The sequence below is a fragment of the Schistocerca gregaria genome, chromosome 2, assembly GCF_023897955.1.
Source record: "Schistocerca gregaria isolate iqSchGreg1 chromosome 2, iqSchGreg1.2, whole genome shotgun sequence".
NCBI lineage: Eukaryota > Metazoa > Arthropoda > Insecta > Orthoptera > Acrididae > Schistocerca > Schistocerca gregaria.
In genome coordinates, this window is record NC_064921.1 from 301555371 (window position 1) to 301572384 (window position 17014).

The following is a 17014-nucleotide window of genomic DNA, read 5'->3' on the forward strand; positions in this document are numbered from 1 at the left end:
AACAGAACACAAATTTTCGCAGAAGTATAACAGCAGAGTTCCTTCAACGAAGAATCGCAGAATTGCTCCTTCAGAATTTTCCAACTTTTTTCTTCATGATGCACCGCTGTGATGTTTCATAATGTGGAGTCACAGAATTCTTTTCATTACCTTGTAAGATAGACAGATTGATAGGCGAAGAGTTTTGAGATAATCCATTTGACTCAGTGGTTCTATTTCCACTGATAAGGAACTGTGCATAGCTCTTGAGATTTAGGAAAATCATATGACAGAACAAAGCCCGAGTGGAATTGCATTTTAATATAGTATTCCCTGGATCACATGACCTTATTCTCTGTAACTGTCTCTCATGTCTTTGCATTTCGATTTCATTATTTTAATTGAAAGAATATAGAAGGGTGGAAGAAAATGTCTCTTTAATTATTTATTGTTGTATAACTGTGAAATGACATGGACTAAGTAAATATCTACTGTGCAAACAAAACTGTAAAAACTTCGCCCAACACCACACTTGAGTAACACATTTTACGATTTTTTTTTTTCTCAGGTATCTGTCCACTGGCATCTCCTTTCATGCACTAGCATCGTCATTCCGATTAGGTGAAAGACGTATGTTTGGCCATATGGGAGTCACTTGCTCCCATTCTTTTACCAGCGCCAACTGTTTCTCGATGTAAAGAAATTGTCAGTGAAATGCATACGAGATGGGGATTTCCAAACTGTGTTGAATGTATAGACGGGAAGCACATACGTGTCCAATGTCCTAAGCTTTCTGGCAGCATGTTTTACAATTGCAAACAGTGTTATTCGATTGTGCTCCAAGCAGTTGCTGATGTAAATTACAAATTTATAGGTGTAGATGTTGGTGCCTACGGTAAACAGTCTGATGCAGGCGTGTTTAAAGAAAGTAGTTTATATAAGAAACCTAGAAATGGGGAGCTGTTATTACCGCCACCAACAAGACGTGAAGGAATGTGTCAGGAACTACCGTATGTCATTTTGGGAGATGAAGCTTACGCCTTATTAGAGAATTTGATGAGACCTTTTCCTCGCAGAAATTTCGACAACGAGAAGATTCTATACAATGATATGCATTCCAGAGCAAGAAAAGTTGTTGAATGTGCATTTGGTATAATGACCAATAAATGGAGACTACTGAGGAAGGAAGTTGAAACATCCATTGACGTAGCTGATCACATAGTCAAGTGCATTTGTCTACTTCATAATATTGTCATTGACATAGAAGGATGCAATGTTGAAGCTGAAAAGTTTTGTAACAATGCTGATATGCAGACAGCTAGTGCCACATTCAACATAAATTCCACATTACGTTCGAAAACTGTCAGGAACACTTTTGTTGAATAGTTCGTTAAAAATACAACTTAAAATAATTAAAAAACCTATCAAAAATAAATTTTGGAATTGAAAGTACTTAGCTATTTACTGTATTTTTGTGTATCTCATTTCACTGTAAATAAAACAAATAAAATTATAAAGGAAAATTATTTATATTTTTGCATACTATCTGAAACACACTCCTTGGTTACTTCGTTCCATAATCTGGAAACTGCGTCATTACTGTCATACTAGCCGAATTTCTGATACCAAATTGATGGACACAAGTTAATTTCATGTATATGTTATTCTGCATTCATTAAAGTAAGAACATCGCAAAAAGATGTCACAGACAACAGCTTTAGTAACGTGCCACAGCAGGACTTTATAATGCATTGTCATCTGGTAGGGACACATTTCCGTCCCTCAGTGACGCTCATATCTGTCTCCGTTTACAAGTAAATGCGAACTAGTCAGTGGTGGCAATGCCGCGATCGCTGGCATTTATTGTTGTAAATGCATGTAAATACGGTAGATTAAATAAATGAAATAAAAGTAATTTCGCATGTATCGTTATAATAAACGTAATTTTTCCTCACTGATTTTGAAATGTGAGGTAACATCTTAAAATATCTACATCTACATCTACATCCATACTCCGCAAGCCACCCGACGTGCGCAGTCTCACTTGTGATGAAAACAGAGGGGAGACGTGAGATGCGTGTACTGCAGAAGCTGCAGTGCTGCTCCACGGGCTCGCGCCTGCGGTCGGCTCGCGCCGGCAATATTAAACACTCGGGATGTCGCCGGCTCTGCTCCGGGAGGCTCACGCCGTGTCGGCGCGGCCCGGCCGCCAGTGTGAGCACCGCAATTCAAAACCACGTGTCTGATATCAAAGCGGGCGGCTGCCCGGCCAGGCTCGGCTCGGCCCGGCCGGCAGTGTGAACGCAGCCTTAAATGTGAGCAAGGATAGGCGTTTTTAAGCTCGCACATGGCGTAGCGCATGGCAACTGCGCTTGCTCGACAGGTGCAACTGCCGGCAAGTGTTGCTGTGTTATGCAACCTCCGCTTTTTCCCTCGAGGAGCTAACCCCGTACTGTGAGTAACCAGTGAAGGTATCTAACTTCTATAAAAGCATAGGTTTGTTTTCTTTCATATGTTGTTTTGGAATGTCAGTAGTTTTAGCATCACTGCCTCGTTAACTTTGCTCTGCTTCCTTTAAACCCGAATCTATTTGAAATAGAAGTTGACTTTCTTTCTCTTTTAGAGCTTCTCCTGCAGTATGTACATAAATTTTGCATTCTGACACTACCTTTTCAGCAAGGGTGGTGCCCTTATGCAGCATCTCAGCTTCAGCTTTTTCAGTACTGCTGGGCGCCGTCCGGCCAAGATCGCCATTGAATCTTGTCTGAGAGAATACGGGGGCGTGCATAAAATATAATATATAACAGAAACTGATTAAAAATTGCTGTTTAAATAATTAGAAAAAACAATTCGAAAGAATAATTGAAAGAAATGGGAAAGTACTCATATCTTGACTGAACTTTAGCTAGCATTAATATCGACAGACCCTTAGATTAGATTAGATTAGATTAGTACTTGTTGTATAGATCATGAATACGACACTTCGTAATGATGTGGAACGTGTCAGGTTAATAAAAGGTTTCTATACAAGATATTACATTACACAAAATATTACATGACACTTAATATTTTCAATTTTTGTGGGGTTGGGGAAATTACCAATTTACTATATCCAAAAATTCACCTAATGACTAGAAGGAGTTACCCTAAGAAATTCTTTTAATTTCCTTGTAAATGCTATATGGCTATCTGTCAGACTTTTGATGCTATTAGGTAAGTGACCAAAGACTTAATATTCAATACATTATTAGATTAACATTCCTACATTAATGTACATCCTTTTCCTGTTACCGATATTGTGCATAGACACTGATATGACAATATTGGTTCGGATCTCACCTCCTCTGCTCACACAAATTATTCTTGTTTGCTTCGATCCTCCCGATGCAGGAATCTCATTGCAGGTGAAATGATGAACAGAATATGAATGCATTAAGAAATTTTACTTTCCTAATAACTTTCTATAGGACTTCTTTAATGTACCGTTGGAATACACATTTTTTTAACAATATTAACTCAGATGAACTCGTCATACGTCTGCCCGCTACCATTTATAGAGACAAAACAGGTGAAGATTAATAATTGAAGAGCATATCTCTCCTTGTTTTGTTTGTATACTAATATTATCTATAGTAGAAATTTTTTATTGTGTCCCAGCTATCTTGTCCAACCAAAATATCTCTGGAACAATAACAGCAATTGGAAAACGACTTTTACCGTTATCAATGTAGGGCAGGGGCCCATGAATATTTGGAAACATTCTAAAACGAAAGCATATGTGTTTTTTAACACAAACTTATGTTTTTTTAAATGGACCTCCTATATTTTTTCTTCAGCAATCCATAGCATGACAAAGCACCTACTCAATGCCGTTGATTGAATCGCAATATTCCCATTACATCCCAAGATATTAAGACGCGAAGTTGACGCTTGAAACACCCGACATGCGCTGCTAGCGCACGTCCTGAGGCTCAGGCGTGAACCCCACCTCCATACTTATCAAGAGGTCCGAAACGAATAATACGGTCTGCTGCCATCAACTCTCATAAGCAGACAATGGTTTCCCTCTTGCACGTTTTACGTATCTACGTATACGATATGAACCAGTACCGATCGGTATCCTGCACACCCAAAATAAGGTTTATCTAATGCGTTATATGACCCATTGTGACTGTCGCGCAGGGCCTGGCTCTACCTAGTCAAGTGTCCAACGTAGTTCCCGCTACTGCCACAGTTACCACTTCGCCTTGTTTATGATTTGCCACCCATGCAAACTCCTGTACTCCACCACCCTCCGAGCATCCCATTTGTTGTTGCTTTGGCGTGCAGTACTCCGCTTGCCATTGTAGTCATGCATCAGAGTAATCTAGTGACGGCACGGAGATAGTACACATTGTGAATACACGTTGTGTTGTGGAACTTATACTGTATACAGTATAGTGTACACACATGAAGATATGGTAGAAATGCTGCTGATCTTTGGAGAATGTACGTTGACGGGAAATACGTTATGAGATTGCTTGTTTGTTGTTAGCGAACATTATGATTATTAAGTTAATATGTCTGTTTTCTACCCTACTCTACATACCTGTACTGTACCCTGTTGTAGGTGGACGAAATACTGTTCAGGCAGAACGACTGTACAGAAGACGATTCCCTGACAAGCCATCGCCTTCGCGCCGGATGTTTGGTCGTCTCACATCTCGTCTACGTGAAACGGGAAGCTTAAATCCAAGACCTCGACATCGTCCTAGAACACGCACAGATGAACGTCCTGAAGTTGCTGTGCTCGCTACCATAGCTGTGAATCCTCAAATCAGCATACGTCAAATTGAACGTGAAGTTGGTGTGTGAAATCAAGTGCACAGCGTATTCTTAAACGTCATAAATTTCATCCTTATCATGTTCATTTACACCAGGATCTTCATGGAAATGACTTCCGCAATAGAGTAACATATTGTCGTTGGGCTCAGCAAAAAATTCTGACTCATCCAAATTTTTTTGCAGATGTTCTGTTTACCGACGAGGCATCATTCTCCAGCAAAGGAATTGTCAATATGAGGAATATGCATTATTGGTCTGCAGACAATCCAAAATGGCTCCGTCAGGTACAATACTCCAGATTTCCTGTTCTCTTGGACACTGCACCTCTGAACCGGAGAATGGTCATGTGGTATCAGCATGACGGATGCCCTGCACATAACGTCTTACGAGCACGACGACTTCTGAACCATAAGTTCCCTGGTAGGTGGACTGGACGAGGTGGCCCAGTTAGGTGACCTGCCAATCTCCGGACCTTACACCGCTGGATTATTTTCTTTGGGGAGCAGTGAAGGATGCTGTTTACCAACATGAACCAACAACACCAGAGGAAATGAAGCAACGCATTATTGATGCTTGTACAGCCATCAAAGAGGAAACAGTAGCACGAAGTAGGGCATCCTTCATCCGCAGAGTGACCCTACGTATGCAAGCCAATGGGCATCACTTTGCACATGAGATGTGAACGCTATGTTTAGTATGTAGTGCTGGTATCACAGTGGAAGTTTCTAGAAAGGGTCATTTTACCCAGTGATGTTAAGAAACATTTGTTCGTAACAATTCGTCATTTAACGCATTAGATAAACATAACATTGATAATTATGTGATAAAACAACTAATTGGTTAAACATGTTTACATTCATCTTCTATGTCCTACCTGAACTTCCAAAATCAAAACATTTTTACCTAAACAACGATAAAACTTTTAGTCCACTTGCTCGTTTCACTAAAACCATCAACATTAATTTTACTATTACGAGTGAATGATTAACTGTCACTTGCGCTAGATCTACAGTAAAGTAAAGCTTTAACGTTGAACGGCATTACCTTTTTAGTAACGGATTAATGATAAGCGAAGTAAACTTTGTGCTGGAATGTACGACGTTAATGCAGGATGGGAGCAGACCGTATTATTCGTTTCGGACCTCTTGATAACTATGGAAGTGTGATTACGCATGTCAATCAAATCGCGATTACGGGCGGCATGGGGTACACGCCTGAGCCTCAGGACGTGCGCTAGCAGCGCGTCGGGTGTTTCAAGCAACTTCGCGTCTTAATATCTCGGGATGTAATGGGAATATTGCGATGCAATCAACGGCATTGTGTATGTGCTTTGTACTGCTATGGATTTCTGAAGAAAAAATATCGGAGCTCTATTTAAAAAAAAACATAAGTTTGTGTTAAAAAAAACACATACGCTTTCGTTTTAGAATGTTTCCAAATATGTACATTCATGGGCCCCTGCCCTACATTGATACCGGTGAAAGTCGTTTTCCAATTGCTGTTATTGTCCCAGAGATATTTTGGGTGTACGAGGTAGCTGGGACATCCTGTATATGTATGTAAGTATCTTATGTGATTCTTTACAGACTGGACTTCTGGTCTGGTGAATACAGGGTTATAAATACAAAATCAAATACTGGAAATGCAAGAGTAGGTTTTAGAAAGAATAAGGAAATAGGAATTGGGGGTAAGCTACTGTGAACAACATAGTGAACACACTACCCTAGCCAGGATAGACAAGAAGCTCACCCTCAGCACAGTAGTACAGGTCTACATGCTGACAAGGTCCTCAGATGATGAAGACACTGAAGAAATGTATGATGGGATAAAATAAATTACGCAGATAGTTGATGTTGCTGTTGTGTTCTTCAGTCCTGAGACTGGTTTGATGCAGCTCGCCATGCTACTCTATACTATGCAAGCTTCTACATCTCCCAGTACTTACTGCAACCTACATCCTTCTGAATCTGCTTAGTTATTCCTCTCTTGGTCTCTCTCTACGATTTTTACCCTCCATGCTGCCCTCCAATGTTAAATTTGTGATCCCTTGATGCCTCAGAACATGTCCTACCAACCGATCCCTTCTTCTAGTCAAGTTGCGCCACAAACTCCTCCCCAATTCTATTCAATACCTTCTCTAGGTGGGTAGATCACCTAACTGATGAGGAGGTATTGAATAGGATTGGGGAGAAGAGAAGTTTGTGGTACAACTTGACTAGAAGAAGGGATCGGTTGGTACGACATGTACTGAGGCATCAAGGGATCACAAATTTAACATTGGAGGGCAGCGTGGAGGGTAAAAATCGTGGAGCGAGACGAAGAGTTGAATACACTAAGCAGATTCAGAAGGATGTAGGATGCAGTAGGTACTGGGAGATGAAGGAGCTTGCACAGGATAGATTAGCATGGAGAGTTGCATCAAACCAGTCTCAGGACTGAAGAGCACAACGACAACAACAACCTCCTCATTAGTTATGTCATCTACCCATCTAATCTTCAGTATTCTTCTGTAGCACCACATTTCGAAAGCTTCTATTCTCTTCCTGTCCAAACTATTTATTTTCCATGTTTCACTTCCATACATGGCTACACTCCATACAAATACTTTCAGAAACGACTTCCTGACACTTAAATCAATATTCGATGTTAACAAATTTCTCTTCTTCAGAAACGCTTTCCTTGCCATTGCCAGTCTACATTTTATATCCTCTCTACTTCGAACATCATCAGTTATTTTGCTCTCCAAATAACAAAACTCCTTTACTGCTTTAAGTGTCTCTTTTCCTAATCCAATTCCCTCCGCATCACCAGACTTAATTCGACTACATTCCATTTTCCTCGTTTTGCTTTTGTTGATGTTCATCTTATATCCTCCTTTCAAGATACTGTCCATTCCGTTCAACTGCTCTTCCAGGTCCTTTGCTGTCTATGACAGAATTACAATGTCATCGGCGAACCTCAAAGTATTTATTTCTTCTCCATCGATTTTAATACCTACTCCAAATTTTTCTTTCGTTTCCTTTGCTGCTTGCTCAAAATACAGATTGAATAACATCGGGGAGAGGATACAACCCTGTCTCACTCCCTTCCCAACCACTGCTTCCCTTTCATGCCCCTCCACTCTTATAACTGCCATCTGGTTTCTGTGCAAATTGTAAATAGCCTTTCGCTCCCTGTATTTTACCCCTGCCACCCTTAGAATTTGAAAGAGACTATTCCAGTCAACATTGTCAAAAGCTTTCTCTAAGTCTACAAATGCTAGAAACTTAGGTTTGCCTTTCCTTAATCTGTCTTCTAAGATAAGTCGTAATGTCAGTATTGCCTCACGTGTTCCAATATTCCCACAGAATCCAAAGTGATCTTCCCCCAGGTCGGCTTCTACCACTTTTCCATTCGTCTGTAAAGCATTCGCGTTAGTATTTTGCAGCTGTGATTTATTAAACTGATAGTTCACTAATTTTCACATCTGTCAACACCTGCTTTCTTTGGGATTCCAATTATTATATTCTTCTTGAAGACTGAAGGTATTTCGCCTCTCTCATACACCTTGGTCACCAGATGGTAGAGTTTTGTCAGGACTGGCTTTCCCAAGGCCGTCAGTAGTTCTAATGGAATGTTGTCTACTCCCGGGGCCTTGCTTCAACTCAGGTCTTTCAGTGCTTTGTCAAACTTTTCACGCAGTATCGTATCTCCCATTTCGTCTTCATCTGCATCCTCTTCCATTTCCATAATATTGTCCTCAAGTACATCGCCCTTGTATAGACCCTCTATGTACTCCTTCCACCTTTCTGCTTTCCCTTCTTTGCTTAGAACTGGGTTTCTGTCTGAGCACTTGACATTCATACAAGTGGCTCTCTTCTCTGCAAAGGTCTCTTTAATTTTCCTGTAGGCAGTATCCATCTTACTGCCAGTGAGATAATCCTCTACATCCTTACATTTGTCCTGTAGCCATCCCTGCTTATACATTTTGTATTCCTTTTTGCCTACTTCATTTTCTGCATTTTTATATTTTCTCCTTTCATCAATTAAATTCAATATTTCTTCTGTTACCCAAGGATTTCTACTAGCCTTCGTCTCTTTACCTACTTGATCCTCTGCTGCCTTCACTAATTCATCCCTCAAAGCTACCCATTCTTCTTCTACTGTATTTCTTTCCCCCATTCCTTTAAGGGAGACGAACATTTAGTGGTAAAGGGGGGCTGGAAATCGATATTAGGAAAAGAAAGAGAAGGAAAACTAGTAGGTGAATATGGTCTGGGGGAAAGAAATGAAAGAGGAAGCCACTTGGTAGAATTTTGCATAGAGCATAGTTTTATCATCGGTATCACTTGGTTTAATCATCATGAAAGAAGGTAGTCTATAAGGAAAAGACCTTGAGTATGACCTTGGTATGACAGAGATTCTAGAACCAGATTTTAAACTGTAAGATATTTACATGGGCAGGTGTGGATTTTGAACAGAATCTATTGGTTATAAGCTGCAGATTAAAATTGAAGAAATTGCAAAGCTGTAGGAAATTAAGGAGATGGGGCCTAGATAAGTAAAAACAACCAGAAGTTGTTGAGATTCTTAGAAGGAGCTTTAGGCATCAGTTTACTAGAACAGGGGAAAGGAATATAGTAAAAGATGAAATAGCGAAGACAGCAGAGGATCAAATAGATATGAAGACAAGGTCTGATAGAAATCCTCAGATAACATGTTAGCCATTGAATATAATTTGCGAAAGGAGAAAATAACAAAAATGCAGTACATGAAGCAGGAGAAAGGAAACACAAACGTCTAAAAAATTAGATGGGCTGTAAGCGCAAAATGGCTAAGCAGGAATGGCTAGAGGACAAACATAAGGATTTAGAAACACATATCACTAGAGATAAGATAATACTACCTACAGGAAAATTAAAGAGGCCTTTGGAGAAAAGAGAATTATGAATATGAAGAGCTCAGATGGGAAATCAATCCTAAGTAAAGAAGGGAGAGATGAAAGGTGGGAGGAGTACATAGAGGGCCTATACAAGAAAGATGTACTTGGATGCAGTATTATAGAAATAGAAGGAAACGAAGATGAGATGTGAAATAAGATACGGCGATAAGAATCTGACAGAGCACTAAAAAACCTAAGTCAAAACAAAACCTCCAAGAGTATATAAGATTCCATCAAGACTATTGATAGCCTTGGAAAAGGCAGCCACGACGAAACTCCTACATCTGGTATGCAGGATGTATGAGACAGACGACATGCCCCCAGACTTCAAGAAGAATATAGTAATTACAATACCAAAGAAAGCAGGTGTTTGACAGGTGTGAATAATACCGAACTATCAGTTTAATAAGTCATGCTTGCAAAAATCTAACATGAATTCCTACAGAAGAATGGAAAAATGAAAAACCTGCAGAAGCTGACCTCAGACAAGATCAGGCTGGATTCCTGAGAAATATTGTTGCACATGAAGCTATACAGACCCTATGACGCCTCTTAGAAGATAGTTTAAGGAAAGGCAAACCAACGTTTATAGCATTTACAGACTTTGAGAAAGCTTTGGACAATGTTGACAGGAGTACTCTGAAATCCTGAAGGTAACAGGGGTAAAATACAGGGACGAAAGTCAATCTACCACTTGTACAGAAACCAGATGGCAGTTGTAATGATCAAGGGGAGGGCATGAAAGGGAAGCAATGGTTGATAATGGAATGACATAAGATTGTAGCCTATTCTGATGTTATTCAGTCTGTACACTGAGCCAAGAATTAAGAGGAACCAATCAAAAAATTGGTAGGAATTAAAGTCTAGGGGGTAGAAATAAAAACTTAGATGCTCGCCGATGACACTACAGTTCTGTCAGACAAGCAAAGGACTTAGAAGAACACCTGAATGGAATGGAGAATGTATTGAAAGGCGGATATAATATGAACATCAACAAATGTAAAGCAAGGATAATAGAATATCATAGAATTAAAGCAGTGGTGCCAAGTGAATTATTAGCAGATGAGCTTTTATTATTTCGGCAATAAAATTACTGATGATGGTCGAAGTAGAGACGATATAAAACATAGACTGGAAATGGCAACAAAAGAGCTTCTGAAGAAGAGAAATTTATTAACATCTAATGTAGATTTAAGTGTTACAAAGATTTATCTGAAAGTATGTTTATGGCAGGTAGCCACGTATGGAAGTGAAACATAGATGATAAACAGTTTAGACAAAAAGAGAATAGAGGCTTTTGAAATGTGGTGCTACAGAAGAATGCCAAAGACTAGAAGGTTATATCATGTAACTAATGAGGAGGTACTGAACAGAACTGGCGAGAAAAAAAAATTGTGGCATGACCTGACTAGAGGATGGTATCGATTGATAAAATGCATTCTGAGACATCAAAAGATCGCGAATTTATACTGGAGTAGTGTTTCCATCAGTCCCGATATATTGGGACAATTACTGTCATGGATCTTCTCGTCCTGACATCCCGACAAAACCAAATTTTGTCCCGATTTTGCAAAATACTATTACTAGCTTGACTCAAGTACGGAAGTCATCTGTTAGCGCAACATGTAAATGCATCCTTAGTTAGTTTTATTTATGTCAACAAGTTTAAATTGACAAGGTCGCCTCACAGATGGCGTCGCATGTTGTGTGTCTCATATCGACGATGCAAGCACCTTCTAGCTCTAGCGCCGTAATTCGAGAAAATTCCAAACTTCTCCCGTAGTATGGGGCTGAACTATTCGAGCAGCGCAACGCGGAAGGATCAGGCAGTTCCCATTTGAATATCGATTTGGTAAGACGATTCTTACTAAGTGTAATACGAACAACGAGTGCAAGTTAGTAACGTTTGAAGTGTTTATTATGCGTGTATACAGCGTGAACTGTATAGTGATGTGTTCTTCGATAGCAAGGTGTTATTGTCGACTTCTTACCGTCTAATAAACTTATCATAGCTTACGAAAATAATTAAGGGGGAAAGAGAAAGTGTCACTTTTAGGTTGATTACACAAAAGAGCGGTCTTTTGTCAAGAAAGGCAGTATAGATCAGGAAGCGTTGTGTGATCTTTGTAAGTGATTCACCTCAGTAACTCACAGAGATAAGGCAGATGTGAGGCATCACATTTCTGCAAAGAATCGAATAAACAGATTCGCGGTATCATCGCCATCAAAACCTATTTCTACATTCATGGTTAAAGAAGGTAGCGACGAAGAATTGCTCGTTGCTGCCGCACAATTAACGACAGGCTCTACAAAGGTGTCAAGCATCATCAGTCCTTTAGTTGCCTTGACTGTACCGTAAAACTGAATGCCACAAAATATCCTCACTCCAAAGTCGTCGCAAAGCAGTCTACAGCCAGGACCAAAGCTACAGCGATTGTTAAAAGTGTTCACGCACCACACTCCGTGACCGAACGCATAAAACAACTTCAAGAAGTTACATTTTATGCCTTAGGCACCGACGCATCGAACCATAAGGCTGAAAAGATGCTTGCTTTAGCTATTCAACACTTTACTGAAGCTGACGAAGTCCAACAGAAGCTGTTGATTTGCTGAATAACGAAACACCAGAGACAACTCCAAAGTTCTGCCAAGACAACTGCAAACTCCATTAGGTAAATTAACAGTACAAACATCAATTTCGGAGGGCTTCGTCGGCGCGGCCAGTGGAATGTGTTCACTAAATTGAAGAAGGACTAGAAAAAATGTAGAAGGAATTGGACGCCCTGCCCATATCCTCCACAGTACTATATCAAGCATTGATGTGAATCGTCGGGTTCTTCTACCTTGCTCAGATACAAGAGGGCTGCCATTAGTACCTGCAGCTGAGAGAAATCTTAAGCTTTGGATTCCATCAGAACAATTTTTTGATGCTGAAGATAAGCCACGTCAAATAATTTCGGATTTTTTCAGTAGTCTGGCCAGTGAAATTTACGTCATGTTTCTGCAGTCAAACTTTATATACGCAAATATGTCTAAATGAAAGGAAGACTGCCAATTTGATTGCCATGGAAACCAAGATGAATCTCAACAAATTAAAGAATGAGAACCGTAATCCAAAATTAATTTATTTATTTGATTTCGAAATTTGAGGAATAGATAATGGCTTCCCATAGCATGGCATTTAATTACTTAGAGAAATGTGCTGTTTATTTTAATAAATAGTAAATATTTGATTGGATGACGCTATCTGAAAGCTCAGATTGGGCGATGATTGAAAATACTATTATGTACCTGACTAAAAGTGGAGTGAAGATTTCAGGTGACAATTGTTTTCAGAAATATATGTTTCGTTTTAGAAACTAAGCGTGACTCGGAGGAATGGAAGTCTAAAAATTCCGTGGAAGAAATTTGGATTTACTTTCTTAAGGAAACCGAAAATCCAGAATGCAAATGTCAACTGCTAAAATTGCGAGATTAATTGTTTTCTACTCCCGCCCAAACACGCCACTGTGAAAAGAGTATTTTTGCTGATGTCTACCCAGTGGATTGATGAAAGAAATCGACTGCTAGGGACTGTACGATGTCTTACAGTGCCAGTTTAACGACAAGCTAACTTGCATAGTGTTTTATAAATACATTAAAGGACAAAAAGACTTCTTGAAAAAGATGAAATCTTTAAAAAAAATATAATGTATCAACTACTTCTGCTACCGTAAGTTCCATACAATCGTGTTCTAAATAAAAAGTAATTATATTAAATCAATTTTTTACTTCATTTCTACATACCTATCTCAGGGTCCTGATGAAGTCACAGCTAGATATGGCAACCCTATACTGGAGGTACATCTACATCTACATTGATACTCCGCCAGCCACCTAACGGTTTGTGGCGGAGGGAACTTAACGTGCCACTGTCATTACCTCCCTTTCCTGTTCCAGTCGTGTATGGTTCGCGGAAAGAACGACTGAATCAAAAGTATCTGCTACCAGTGTTTGTTCTGCTATCATATAGTCATACAATAAAAGATCCTTCTTTCTATGTATTCGCAATTTGTCTATGTAAAGGGTCAGTTGCCACTCCCTGCACCAAGTGCCCATCTGCTGCAGATCTTCCTGCATTTCGCTGCAATTTTCTAATGCTGTAACTTCTCTGTATACTACATTATCATTCGCGAAAAGCCGCATGGAACTTCCGACACTATCTACTAGGTCATTTAACCGAGCGAGGTGGCGCAGTGTTTAGACACTGGACTCGCATTCGGGAGGACGACGGTTCAATCCCGCGTCCGGCCATCCTGATTTAGGTTTTCCGTGATTTCCCTAAATCACTCCTGGCAAATGCCGGGATGGTTCCTCTGAAAGGGCACGGCCGACTTCCTCCCCCATCCTTCCCTAATCCGATGAGACCGATGACCACACTGTCTGGTCTCCTTCCCCAAACAACCAACCAACCAACTACTAGGTCATTTATATACATTGTGAAAAGCAATGGTCCCATAACACTCCCCTGCGGCACGCCAGAGGTTACTTTAACGTCCACTGAGAACAACATGCTGTGTTCTGTTTGCTAAAAACTCTTCAATCCAGCCACACAGCTGGTCTGATATTCTGTAGGCTCTTACTTTGTTTATCAGTCAACAGTGCGGAACTGTATCGAACGCCTTCCGAAAGTCAAAGGAAAATGGCATCTACGTGGGAGCCTGTATGTCATATTTTCTGGGTCTCATGAACAAATAAAGCGAGTTGGGTCTCACACGATCGATGTTTCCGGAATCCATGTTGATTCATACAGAGTAGATTCTGGGTTTCCAGAAATGACATGATACGCGAGCAAAAATTATACTCTAAAATTCTACGACAGATCGATGTCAGAGTTTTGCGCATCTGCTCGACGACCCATCTTGAAAGCTGGAACTACCTGTGCTCTTTTTAAATCATATGGAACCTTCCGTTCCTCTAGAGCAGGGGGTCTCCAAACTTTTTAGTCGGCGGGCCACATTGACTCCTCCACGAAGTCATAAGGGCCAAGATCTACCTAGTGCGATTAAAGCACCCTAGCACTCCATGATCACAGTAATGTAAGGCTAAAGGAAAGATGAAATCGCAAAAATCTAAGGTTGTGGGAATAGCTAGAACTGAAACGAACTAAGATTTTTATTGAATTACATAATTTTGATTGGTGGACGTACCTGACCGAAATTCTGGCGCATTTTATTCTGGCGAATTTCACCGACAGAAAAGTATGTCACTGTACATTCTTCACGAAAGCGCCCTGCAAAATTAATGAAATCTCAAAATCATTGTAAACAACACTATTACTACAAGATGTAATAGAGGTAGAGTATGTCAACGCATTGTTATTTCAAGCGGCGCAACAATAAGTTTAGTTATGTAGTCTTGTAGCGAGTAGCAGAGCCAGAGCATATATTTGATAGTTCTGTTGCGTGATTATGTCTATGTTGCGAGTGTCTCACGAGTTTTTTAGTGTTCTATGCGCTGTACTATTAGGTGAGACGACGAAGTGTGGGACAATTCATAGTTTGAATTTGAAGAGACAAGGAAAATCTGAAAATCGAAATACGTATAGCATGACTTGAGTATTTTTTCACTGTATTTTTTAGTGGAACTACAGTGTAACCGTGAGTATTTAATTTAGTAATTAAAATACCTTAAAATAAATTCATTCCATTTTGTTTAGGCATACTACTCCCTAGTTTTATTAATATTAAATACCACAATTTTATTTTCAGGTTAGAATCTTTTGTGAAGGTCTGTACAAATATGGAAAAGAAACGAAAGGTTGACAGTGGATGTAGAATTTTTAAAGAACAGTGGGGATGTCAATATTTCTTGATGGAGTCAAGCAACAAACCAATGTGCATTATTTGCCATGAAGCAATATCAGTCTTCACAGAATACAATATAAAACGTCATTATGAGACTAAGCACTCTCAGAATTACTCCAAGTTTACAGGATGCAATCGATTTGAAATGTATGACTCTCTGAAACGCCAGCTAAAAATCCAGCAGTCGCTGTTTAAGAAAGTAAATGCTGAACAAAATGCAGCAGCTCGTGCTAGTTTGTGTGTGGCTCGTTTAGCAGCGAAACAGTGTAAGCCAATTACGCTTTGGGCGCTTTAAAAATTAATTTTGAATCACGTTTTTCAGATATCAATGCAAATTCAAACGATATCAAGATATTTCAAAATACCTTTGACGTCAATATAGAAGCGTTACCTGCAGAACTTCAGTTTGAAATTATTGATTTGCAATGTAGTAACTTTTTTAAAGAAATACATTCAAAGTCAACATTACTGGAATTTTATAAGTGTCTTCCATCCACAGTGTTTCCAAATTTACATAAATTTTGCCTATGGCTTTTTTTTCGCTTTTGGCACTACTTACTTGTGTGAAAAAACTTTCTCCAAAATGAAACATACAAAAAGTATTTACAGATCAAATTAAGTGATGAGCATTTGAAGTCGCTGATCCCTACCAGTAAACTTAATTCACAACTGGAGGTAATTATGAAAGGAAAGTTACAGCTACGTAAAAGTCACTAATTATCTCTAAGATGTTAAATTTCTTTACATGAATACTCTAACACTGTGAGTTTTCAAGAGATAAATTAATTACAGTTATTTTTATACATCAGTTACAAATAAAATATTCAATATTATTATGTACACCAGGTATTGTATTTTCTTTAAATTGCCTTTAAATAAAAATATTTTATACGATTTACTTGCTATGTGTATTTTACAATGTAATCAAAAGAAAGTGGAACCTTGCTTAAGAAGCATCTTCCATAATGATTCATTACTAAGGCTAGTCGCCGAAGTGGCGTCCATCTGAAAGACTTGCACCAGACTCATGAGTAGAATACAGTGCAAAGAATTTTTTTACTTAAAATGTTTTCGCCAAACTAGTCTGTTAACCATTCTTTTTTTTCACTATCGCACGGAGAATGGTCTGTCTGTTTATTGTGGATAGCCATAAGTTTAACCATGACCTTCCGCTTTGTAAAGATAGAGCTCCGATAATGTCACGGTGTACTGGTCGCGATAGGCCTCGAAAGTCAATTGTTGGCAGTATAGGTACCACCTCAAATATTTGGAGGGCCGGATACCGGGGATGTTCGGCCAGCTAACGCGGGCTGGTTTTCCGGCCCTCATGGGCCGGTTTCGGCCCGCGGGCAGTAGTTTGGAGACCCCTGCTCTAGAGAGTTGCGGTACACGGCTGTTAGAATGGGGCAAGTTCTTTCGCGTACTTTGTCTAGAATCGAACTGG